Source organism: Lepisosteus oculatus, unplaced genomic scaffold, assembly GCF_040954835.1.
Source record: "Lepisosteus oculatus isolate fLepOcu1 unplaced genomic scaffold, fLepOcu1.hap2 HAP2_SCAFFOLD_136, whole genome shotgun sequence".
NCBI classification, from domain to species: Eukaryota; Metazoa; Chordata; class Actinopteri; order Semionotiformes; family Lepisosteidae; genus Lepisosteus; species Lepisosteus oculatus.
The window spans coordinates 205,001-217,770 of record NW_027167685.1 but is presented as its reverse complement, the minus strand read 5'-3'; positions in this window follow the sequence as shown (position 1 = coordinate 217,770).

Sequence of the window (12,770 nt, the reverse complement as noted above, 5' to 3'; positions counted from 1 at the left end):
AACACTGAACCACCAATGCTCAATGCCTGTACCTTCAAAAAAGACGGAGGACATTCACACCTGGCTTAACCAGTACTGCACCGTCCACCATGGAACTGAGGTTAGATATGTTGACGGTATAAAAGCAGGAGCAAGGAAATTTGAGGTTCGCTTGCTACCGGACAATGTAAATGGAGGCTTAAGGCACCTGCCCTCTACAATCTGGCTGGGCGCCTGCAATGGCTATGTTTTTTATGTGGGACAACCAAAGGTGTGTCGGCGCTGTGGGACACCTGGCATCGCCCTGTCTGTCTGTACTGTATACTCTTACTTGAACAATGCGTGGATGTGTTTGAGGCAAAAAGAGGCAAAGTTCCTGCACTTGAGAAGATCAACTTGCAGCCTCTGACACAGAGAGAGAGGAAAACGGTGCATGTTGTTATGTTCTCGGAACTGGCAAAGACGGAGGACATTCACACCTGGCTTAACCAGTACTGCACCGTCCACCATGGAACTGAGGTTAGAGATGTTGATGGTATAAAAACAGGAGCAAGGAAATTCGAGGTTCGCTTGCTACCGGACAGCGTAAATGGAGGCTTAAGGCACCTGCCCTCTACAATCCGGCTGGGCGCCTGCAATGGCTATGTGTTTTATGTGGGACAACCAAAGGTGTGTCGGCGCTGTGGTGCTGTGGGACACCTGGCATCGTCCTGCACTGTGAAATGCTGCAAGACCTGTGGCAAACAGGGACATTTAGCCTCTGACTGTTCAATGCTGCCAAAGTGCAATTTATGTGGCTCGGAAGGACACGTTTTTAAGAACTGCCCTCACGCCTACGCCAATAAACTCAAAATGAGAAAGGATGAGGCAGTGCTTGTTTCAGCCAAACCGGCCCGAAAATCCAAAGCAAACAACAAGTCAAACAAAGAACCCTTGTTGGACAAAGACTCTCAGCCTCCAGCCAGGATCAGTCCTGCTGTGGCTCCGGGGCTGGTGGAAGAGAAATCCACTACGCCCCCACAACCGCAGACTGCACCAGACAAGCACAAGGGTTTGAAAACCCCAGAGAACAGCGAGGACCCCTCCCCCACTCCTGCTCCTCAGAACGAGGGCCAGTGTGGGGCCCCCCGGTGGAGCGGGTCCAGCGAGGATACCCAGGATTCAGCGGAGCTGCTTTTCTCAGACTCTGCAAGTGCTACAGATGCCCTCCTCTCCTCCATCCAGTCCATCACGGAGGATCTGCAGCAGCTGGTGGGTGAGGGGGAAGAGGAGACTGGTGCATCGGCTGCACCCCTTTCCCCTCAGTGCTCCCAGGAGCTGGACTTGAGGAAAAGAAAAAATGACTCTGTTTTCTCCCCGAGCGAGGAGGAAGGAGAGCATGGCGATGGGGACAGCTGGAACCTCTCCACCCCTCCCTCTACCCCCTTCCTTGAAATGGACTCTGTGAACGCTTTTACTGCTGCCACCCTGATGAAGGCTCATTCAGAGGATGGCTGGCAGGAAATTGGTAAGAAGAAAAAGAAAAAGAAAAAGGTAACAGGTGAGACCGAAGAGAAATGTGTTTTGTAAAGACTGGTTCCACTTTCTTATGTAATATGGCTCTTAACATAATTTCTCTTAACACAAGAGGTATCAATGACAGAGTTAAATGCCAGTCTGTCTTTGATTACCTCCAGCAGAGAGAGGGAGATGTGTTGATGTTGCAGGAGTGTGCTTTAGCCTATCAAGAGAGGTATAAAAGTTTTGAAGATAGGTGGGATAAAGGGCCTTCTGTTTGGTCAGGGGACAATAACAACAGAGCCTCTGGCGTGGCCATTCTTTTCAAAGGATGGGCATTCAAATTGAAAAGTATTCAGAGGGTCATAGATGGCAGGTTGCTGTGTGTGGATGTGGAATGGGGGACCGTTAACCTGCGGCTAATCAATGTGTATTGCCCTACTGACGTAGGAGGAAGGGTGGAGCTACTCAAGGCACTCTCCCCCCTATTGTTATGCAGCACAGACGTGATAGTGGGAGGGGATTTTAATTGTATCTTAGAGCACACAGACAGGCAGTCTAGCTCGCCGATAAAATTGGATTCCAGCTCACTGGCCCTGCAAAACTTAGTTCAAGACTTTAAACTCTCAGACACATATAGATGTATATATCCCACAACAGCAGGATATACATGGTCAGGGAGGAATAGCAGCTCCAGAATTGACTATTGCTTTGTCTCAGAGAGAGTGAAAGTTGTTGGGGTCACTCTTCAGCCTGTCTTCTTCTCAGATCATCAGGCTTTAGGGTGTAGAGTGGAACTCCAGGGCGGGACTGTCTTTGGCCCAGGCCTCTGGAAACTCAACACAAAGCTGCTAGAGAACGAGGGGGTAGTATCCCGCTACAAGGAGAAACTATCACAGTGGCTGTCCTTGCAGTGTCTGTACGGGTCAGTAGGAGAGTGGTGGGAGGAGGTGAAGGTGAGGACAAAGGCCTTTTTCATGGCTGAGGGAAGGAAGGCTGCTGCCAGACGGAGAGGAGTGCTAGCCAGGAAACAGAGGCAGCTGCAGCGTCTCTACACGATGCTGCACAGTGGCTTCGATGTGCTCGAGGATATCGCCCTTTTAAAAAAGGACATCCGGAGCATAGCCGAAGAAAGTAGTCGAGGAGTGCTGTTAAGAAGCAGAGTGCAGTTCTTGGAAGAAAATGAGAAGTGTACTCGCTTCTTTTTCAGGAAAGTGGTAGGCTCCAAGACTGTCATGGAAAGTGTAGTTGATGAGGAGGGACGAGAGAGAACAGAGCCGAGTGCTATCCTCTCCTGCACCGAGGCCTTCTACTCAAGACTGTACAGCTCTACAGAGGTAAAGGATGAAGATATTCATTTTTTTACCTCAAAGCTAGAAAACATTTTGAGTGAAGAAGATAGGGAAGTACTTGAGAGGGATTTGACAGTAGAAGAGCTGAGACAGGCTATGGAGAGCTTACAGAAGGGGAAAACTCCGGGTGCTGACGGGCTCCCTAAAGAATTTTATTGCACCTTTTGGGATCTGCTTCAGGATCCGCTACTGCTCCTATTCGAGGAAAGCTACAAGACAGAATTGCTGCCTGACTCCTTAAGAGAAGGCACTATCTCTCTCTTGTTTAAGAAAGGAGCAAAAAATGACATAAAGAACTGGAGACCCCTCAGCCTGTTAGGCGTGGACACTAAGATCCTGTCCAAAGCCCTTTTCCTGCGCCTACAAAATGTAGTGGCCTCACTGGTAGGGAAAGAACAGACTTGTGGGATAGCAGGACGCCTGATGAGCGACAACCTGGCCTTGTTGAGGGATGTCTGTCTGTACTCTGAGGATCGCTCCCTCCCTCTGTGCATTTTAGGTGTAGACCTAGAAAAGGCCTTTGACCGCCTAAACCGGCAGTACTTAACATCGGTACTTGAGCACATGAAGTTTGGCCCCATCATGAGAAAGTGGATTAACCTGCTGTACACAGGTAGCAACAGCAGAGTCATGGTTAATGGCAATAGATCACGCACCTTTGAAGTCTGTTCAGGGGTGAGGCAGGGCTGCCCATTATCCCCCTTGTTATTCGTTTTGGCTATGGAGCCCTTAGCCTGTGCCTTGCGCCAGGATCAGGCCATTAATGGGATACCAGTGCCTGGAAGTGGGGGAGGAGAGGTAAAGACGTCTCTATACATGGATGACGTCACCCTGCTCCTCTCTGACAATGCCTCAATTAGCAGAGCTCTGCAGTGCTGTGATCGGTTCTCTTTGGCTTCCTCCGCAAAAATTAACACATCTAAGAGTGAGATTTTTTATCAGAACTGGAGGGAGCCAAAAGAAGGACATGATCTCAGGCTGCAAGAGAAGAGAATTAAGGTCCTGGGGGTGTATTTTGGAGAAGAGATGGGAACAGTAAATTGGCAGAACAAATTGCCAATCTTAAACAAAAAACTGATGCAATGGAAGGACCGAGACCTCACCACGACAGGGAAGGTGCTGGTCATCAAAGCCGAGCTCTTGCCTGTCTTGAATTTTCTGGCTTCTACCTTCCCAATCCCACACCGTGTTGCAGCGGTGCTGAGGAGATTGATGTTTCAATTTCTATGGGGTGGGAAGCAGGAAAGACTCAGAAGGGAAATAATGTACAGGCCGCTACCCTCAGGGGGGAAGTCTGTCCCAGATATTGCTACGAAGCTGCTGTGCATTTTCCTGGCCTCTGTGCTGAGAGGCTTTGCAACAGCACCTGCAGCGCGTACCTGGACTTATTTTTCCAGGCTCTGGGTAGGTAGGGAGGTGTTCAGAGTGTGGGGTGTCAGACCCAAGCTGGACGTCCCACTCTCTGACACATGCCCTGCAATTTATGGGACAGTTAAAAGTTTTCTAAGATCTCACCCAATTGGCCATATTCCCCTCCGAGATGTCAGCGTCCAAAAACTGGAAGATTTCGTAGCACCCCAGAACAATAGGCAGACCCCTGTGGGCATTTTAACATCAGCCCAAACAAGGAAGGTGTGGAAACACACATCCTCTAAATTTCTGTGCAACATTCACAGAGATTTAGCCTGGAGTGTCGTCCACCAGTGCTTACCGGTACGAACTTTCTTGTACCGTAGGGGCCTCACCCCCAGCCCTCGCTGCGTTAGGGTGGGCTGCGGCGAGGAGGAGACTGTGACCCATCTCCTGTGGTCCTGCTTGTTTGCTAAGGCCTTCTGGGCACAGTTTGAAGATTGGTTGCAGGCTCTCTCGCCCCAATTTACCCTGACAGCTGCTTTCGTCATATACGGCATCTCTCCTGTCAAACTTCCCCCTGACGTGTTTGACAGGATCTGGGCCGTGGTGAACAGTGGGAAAGACGCCCTGTGGAGAGTGAGGAACATGGGGCTGTTCAAAGGCATCGAGGTCCCAGTCAAGGCAGCAGGTAGCCTGGCCCTGTTCATCACCCGAGAGAACTATTACCTCAGAGATCTGTGGAGAGAAGGGAGGGAGGAAGCAGAAAATCTGTGGGAAATAGAGAGCATTGGACAGTATCTCAAGAAACTGTGAAAAACATTATCATGTTTAAATAAAGAATGTGATTTGCACCAGAAAAAAAGAAAATTGTTGCTATGTAACTGTTACCGTGTCAAAATGTAATGAGATGTGATCATATATACTGTTTTAAGTATGTATATTAATGTAAAGCTTTCTGATTTGTGATTTCCTGTATTTTTTTGTGAAAAGAAAATAAAGTTCTTAAAAATCGAAATCGAAATCTCTGTTATCAAGTGTTTGGTAGACACAGAGGCAGTGGCAGCAACCCACCAGGAAAACAGATTATAAGAGCCCAGGTTTCCCTTTACAATTTTCAATTTCCCAGGTTTGAAAGGTTCCTCAGTAGCAGGCCTTTTGAGCTGTTGCACCCGCACCTGAACTGTAGTTGAGTTCCTTTGATAAACATTACATCCAGATACCACATAAGTGGTTACGGCTTCAAACCCGGTTCTCACCCAGTTTTGGGTAACCGGCACACCATTTGACTCCCACCTGGGTGTCCAACAGAGTGCATTTGTCGGGCTATAAAGGGCATTAGGCTGTGAGGGCATGCAGGGCGTCTGGTGTGCTGTCAGCTCCACACCCCATCATCATGCAGCCCCACAATCTTTTCTAACCATGTCCATTTCTCTGCTTCACAGAGGTCTCAGACTACTGTTCTACAAGTATTGCTCACCTGACAGTTGCATCTGCAAAGTTGTTCCCTCGAGTTACTGGAAACATTTCTTTATTATGTGATTTACACATTACCACAGCTACTTCAGTCAGTAGCTGCAAAGCTTCTAACAGTTCAGAGATAAACCCAGCATTCTTAACTGGAGTCCCTGCTGTGTTGAGAAAATCCCTATTCCTCCACCACCATCCAAAATTGTGGCATGCACCAAATGTATATATAGAGTCTATATACATATGCAGCCATTCAAAACAAGCGGGGTACGCTGCGGTATAACACGGTGGGCGTGTCGCAGTATACCGCATCATACCGGACGCAAATTAGATTATGTTAATAGTATCCGGAATCACCTTGTAAAATCGCCAGGTGGAGCTAATAAAGGTTAACCTCTCCTGTACAGCATTTGAGCTGTCAGCAGAAAACGTCGGTTTTGAATCCTGATCACTGCTGAGGGACAATCTTTATTCAATTAAGAATTTAAGGTGTATACTCTTTAGACTTTAAATTTAAACAGTGTATTACAGCATGTTAATCATTAAACATTAAAAAGGCGGTATATTTTATAAAAGCAAGATTGTTCTGTTGGACAAAAGTACACAACCTACCACCTTTATCATAAATATTTTAATTATGCAGGAATATTTTATGCATCAAAGTCTTTACTGAAGATATTACTAAGAGTATTAATAATGAATGACCTTGGACAAGCTGTAAGCTCAAAGTATTACCCTGGTCCACATTCTTTGTAACCGTCTTTGTAAACGAAAATAGTTTATTTTTTCATTGACAAAAAGTAACACCACAGCATTTAGTTGATCCGATCACGCATTCATTTCTAATCATACAATGTAATTCTTGAGAATCTCCGATTCACCATGCCTTTCACATGCTCATAAACGATTTTAATTTAGGAATATAAACATATTAATGTATGTAAACTGTACTGTATATTGCTGGTCTTGGTAGTTTAAAGAAAAAATACACACCAGTATTCCATTTCTCCCTAAACATTTTAAGCATCAAAGTCTTACATGTTGTTATTTGGGAAACATTTTTACGTGCTCCTTCTGACCATATTAGGATTATATACTTTGTGAAAAGTGATAGTATTTAACCTTTTCTGTGAATTCGCTTGTTATCTAACAAATGCATACTTTTAGAATTTGATTAACAGGGAATATAATATGGAATTGCGTATCTAAACAACTTAATAATGATATAATTATAATAATGTACTGTCTGGCGGAATAAACTGAAGAGGTTAGTTAATGCGACACGGAATTATTAAGAATTATCACCTCTTTTTACACTTGAGAACAAATGAGAACATTCCACTCAGTGGGATGTTATCTCAAGCACCTGCTAATTCGTTTTACACCACTGGACGACAGGAGAATGTGACTGTACTGTATCTGTACAGAATGTATCTTTCAATCAATACAGTAATTGATTAAAATCGCAATCGTGCGTTTAATTAAATGCCTTTTTTGATTCACAATCTGAAAATGAAAACAGCGGTAAAGTCACCTTGAATTTAAAAAAAACGATTTTGGCACGCCTGTAGCATTTTCACGAAACCTCCTAAAGTTATGAGAACACTTGCTTTGTGTATAAAGTACATTGTGAATGTTTTCACAGCCTTCACTTTGTTGTTTTTATGCCATTTTTTTGACCACACACAAATATTCCTATGTCCGTATCTTCGCAAGGGAATCAGTGCGAATTTTAATACTAATTAAATGACCGCGGGCACTTTCCACCCCCGCTACATTCTCAGAGTAGAACAGACTAACCTTCTAATGAAAGACGGTCCACCTCCCACGGACAGGAAAAGTGCCCACAGGCACTTAAACTTAATATGGTCAGTAACAGTAAAGAGTAACATGGTCAGAATGTTTAGGGAGAAAGTGGAATACTGGTCTGTATTTTTTCTTTAAACTACCAATACTAGCCATATACAGTCTGTAATGTAGGGATTTCTATATGTCTTTATTTAGTGGTTACATTAGTGAAAAGGCTAAGCTTTTAGCTTCAGTAACGCGTACGCGTACGCGTACGCGTACGTATGGTGTACATGTTTGTTTTGGGTTTTGCTTGTTCACATATCTCCCCTTTTTATAAAACAACGTGGTTGAAAACTGTTCCAGAGACACTGTTGTTTCATCAGTTAAAAGTACATCATGAAATGCCTCTCCCTGTTCAATCTACTGTTAAAAAGAAAAGGAGCATAAAGCGTCTGATGGTCATAAACGATATTCATTTAGGAACAGCATCAGAGATATGTTTTTAACTGCACTGCATCGGAGAGAATACCATAGTGTGTTTTTTTTTTTTTACTCCCTGGCGGAAATTGGCTTCCATAAGAATCAATATGGCTCAGAGATTAAATAAAACTTCACTCGCACCAAACAAATGTATATTTCTAATCACAACATGATCGAATTTAAGTCATTTTAATAACAATGAATAGTCACCTATGCGTTACAATATAAACATTTATATTGATTTAAATCGCGTTTAAATCGCCGTTATTTAAAACCCATAAATAAAGCTGATACTGTTTAGACTTTTAATTATTTAAAACTGTATTACAGCAGCACAATGCACAATGCAACGTAAATCGCTATCTTTGTCTTCTGTGTAATAATGTTCACCTCTCTGTCCAGCAAATTAACAATAGTAATAATAATGAACTTTATTGTATATGGCGCCTTTAAAGGTGGCTCCTCAAAGCACTTTACAGGTTAAAAACAATAACAACAATACTGTTTGACTGGGCAAACGATTTTTTTTTAAGAACTACAAAATGAGATATAATGATGTGTTCCGGTTTAGACATAAACGAAGAGCATAACACGTGGGCGGCGTAGCGGTCGGCTCTGGCTTTCCCATCTACTGTATACCGATACGCTGCATACAACCCCCCTCTCTGCGGGAGTTCTGGCTGTGGCGAATTAAACCGGTTTCACAAGTATTTTCAAAGTAGAAGGGGGCGAGATTTCCAGCAAAAGACACCTCCCCCCCTCAAAAACCAAGGAAGTACAGTACTTACTAGTTAAGAAAGCTAGACTCCTCAATGAAATCGCTTTAACATGCTAATGCTTTGGTGTAACAGTCCGGGCGTGGCCAGCTTCTAATGTCAACCTGACTATGGCGAAAGGAACCCTCCTTTCATTGGAAGACTATGAACATATTCTAGCCATAAATGAATTAATAGCAAACATGGTTTACATAAAATACATTTTTCCAAGAAAGTTTAGCCTTTGTTACTAATGAAACCACAAAATAAAGACATAAATATAGAAATCTTAATATTTTTAAAATACATGACTTTGCTAAAATTTATTTGAAAATAAAAACGATTACAAACGCCAGCGGATAGAGAGAACAGGGGAGGGATGTTGGTTTTGCATAAGGGGTGGGGCTATAGAAATGAGGTCTATTTGAGAATGTGGAGTTACATGTTCTGGCTGTTGGTGAATTATCGTTGTTGAGTATGGCGTGTTGAGGTATTGATTTTGTGTAATGCTTTATGTTGAAAATTTAGGTGGATTTTGTTTATAATAACGAGGATAAACTGGGATGGGAGGAGGATTTGGTTTTGCATAAGGGGCGGGAATATGATAATTTGAGGAATTTGAGAGAGATTCACAGAGATTCCCTCTGCTGTGACCCAGGGAACCTGCAGTCAGGTAACATTATTTCTCACAACTACCAGGTATTGAGTGAGATTGACCTGATTGTTCCTGCCTCAACGGCAGGGTTGCCAATACACCCAGTCCCCCAGAAGGGACAGGGAATGAAAGCCAAGCCGGTTTTCTTACAGCCACCAGCTCAGTTTGTCAGTCTGAGTCTGACCAACAGTGGTTCAGCCAGACTGGAGCTGGATGGGCAAGCCACCCGACTGTTAGTGCAGAACATGGAAAAGGGGGGTGTCAGAATCCCCGCCTGCACTGACATGGGCCTGGTGGGTGATGGTGAGTTCGAAGACAGTGAACTAGCTATCCCAGTGCTGGGGCAGCTCCCTGAACCCCTAGAGAGGGAAGGGGGGAGCGAGCAGGTGTCCTACACCCACGTCCAGCGAACGATTGTAAACATGCCGATAGAGGGATTCCTCAATCAGGAAGTGTGCAGGGTGGACCTGAACAGTGAGAATGGAGTAACAATCCCAGATCCCTCAGGTGCTCCAGATAACCACTAAGCCAAGGGTCAGGCATGCTCCACCGCTGCACCACCCCCTGCAGGGTTCCTAGAGCACAGGCATGAACAAATCGAAAAAGCAGATGTCCTGGAAATGGAGGAGCAGCATCAGCAGCTGCGTCAGATCTCCTCAGATTTCCAGGATGTTGGTGCCCAAGATGCCACATGGCATACTGAGAAAGAGACCATGTACATGCTGCGCCAGCTTAGAAAGGGGACAGTCACTCAGAAGGAGATGACTGGGATCAGCCACCCGAAAAGACTTTTGGGAGGACTGATTGCTGCCGCCACTGTTGTGTGTTTGCTATTTCTGGTAGGTTTGTGTGCTACTGGCACTCTCACCCTGACTGCCCCAAGAAGGCAGGTGTCAGAGGTGCCAGAGGGTAGTGACAGACTGTATCAACAGCAGCAAAAGTTGGAAAGCTTAGGGAAAACCCTACAGGCAACTTCCTATGCAACAGGGTTGAATCTTATCCCCCACCTAGTGGACATGATTGTTGGTGTTATACAGTGGGTTTATGCTTGTGTGCAACAGGCCAGAATGTTGACACAAGACCTGTTAAGGGAGCTTAGTGCCACTGTAGCCAGTCTAGCCATAGCACAAATCCTAACCCACTTGATTTCACTCTTCTCAGTAGAGGAGTATGTGACATTAAACCCATTGCTCATAGCTCACCCAGAAGGCAATCCAAGATTGAATTCGGTTCCAAATCTTGAGATGGGTATGGCTACCAAAGCTATCCATTGGCTGTGTCTAACTGATCCACCAATGAAGGGTGTAAAGCTACTAACGAGCAGAGGGAGGTTAATGAACCCCATGAAGAGCAGATGGGAAGTAAATGGCTGGTCAGCACACCACATTTAACTGTCACTATAACTTGTGACAGGCATGATACAGCTACCACAATGCAGCTACCTAACCAACAGTTTCCTGCAAGTTCCCAAGGAGGCCATAGTACAGCATGGTAACTTAACACTGTACGGTCTGCAACCAGACAACATAAGACCAAACTTGAGGTCGTGGATGCCTTCAGGTGCCACACTATTGAATTGGATAGAAATCCAAGAAACAGTAAGCCCTGAAGATGTACAGGTAGTTAGTTTGCTTTAATGGAACAAACCTCCAAACCACCCTGGCAGGTGCCCAACACAGGTGTCATGGTTCATCAGGGGGGCTGGGAACAGGAACCGGTGTTATTGTAACACTGGTGCTGGGAAGCTGGATCATGACTGACAATGTACTCTGAATGCTGTACTCTTACATCAAGATGTACTCCGGGTAGCACGAATGAGTCAAAGGTAGCATTTCAAAAGAAAGGAAGTTACCTCTTCCCCAAATATCTGCCTACAGAGGTATCAGATACTGACAGTGAACTTCCTGATTTGTAATGCCTAGACTGAGATGATGTCTCCTACCTTGTTTATACATACTCCAGATGTTATTCATCCTGTTTGTTCCCAATGCTGGTTCCGGTATGAATTCTCGAGGAGTAATGTGGACATTTAAGGTTAATGTTCTAATGACAAGGGACATCACTTAACTCTGTTTTGTTTTGAAGGCAACAACGCCTCAGGACCTCGTGACCTTCAAAAAGGGGGGATATGTAGAGGCAATGCTTGTTAATAAGACAGAATTAAGTGTTGCTGTGCTTTCCCAAATGAGGCCCCATCTCTCTCTTCATCTCTGTGGCTGCACCACAGAGAAACTATTCATGCAGGCTGATTTAAAGATGTTTTCTTTTGATAAGGGACAGCTCCCAAATGGGGATGCACTTAGCTGAGCCTGGCTATCATGATCAATGGTCATCCATTGGCGCCTATCTGTCTAGGGAGTGCCAGATGGACATCTGGATTGCATTCCTAGGTGTCAGGAGTAAGTGACTCATATCTCACCTTGATCAACCAGTCAGGGATTGGTAGGGCCATGTAACCCATGTGGGACTCTGATGCCCATTAAACTTTCAGCCAATGACAAGCTGAAGTTCCTCCAGGTAAAAACAGGCAACAGAGAGCCTGGAGAAGGAGAACTAGTAGGACTATTCCAGTAGGAGAATTCTAAGGAGAATTCCAAGGGTGCAAGACAAATCCATGGCAGGACGGCCCAGGAGCAGAAGGCTCCCAAGGGCAGGACATTCTCACAGCGCGCCTCTTGACCATCCTGAGACTCAGCCCGGACAACCACGGAACGGCCAGTGCGTCTGAGTGCCAGTACTTTCCTCTGTTCTAAAAGTCGAGAGCGGAGGTTGCCACGAGTAACCAGAGGATCCACCCGAGGTTAGCATCAGCAGCAAACCTCATGAACAGGTCAGAACTGTGGACAGCTGAATCACTATTCAGAACAAGCGCTTCATCAGGAACGAATCGGTCCTCTTCCTGACCTGCTGGGACCCACAGTCATCTTTTCTCCTGTGCACAAACATTGCTAGTTAAAGCCAACACTAACTAGCCGGTCAGTGAGCATCAGCAGCGCACCGTCGCAAGCAGCACAGCACAGCCTGGCACCTAGCCAGAGAGTGCGGATTGGACAGCAACAGCCTGCAACTGTTCCTTTGTGCCCACAGGAGATCTGAATCCCGAGAGATTGGATGAGTATTCAACTTCACTGCATTACAGCTCGAGAATTCCATTGTTATCCCAACCAGTTGATATCAGTTTAATTCCTAAGAGTTATGTACTTGTTTTGAGTATCTAATGTAGAAGTTGTAATCAAGTTCAATTATGAAACGGTCTAGATGAATGATATACTGAACGTATGTCCTCTTGATATATGTAACTCTTTGTAACTGAATGAATATATACCTTTTGTATTCTGATAACCCTCTCGATAAGATCTGTTAGGTTTACATGCATATTCTATGTATTAATAAATGTATCCTCGTGTATTAGTACCTGTGTGTGTGCGTTGTTTGAGTTAT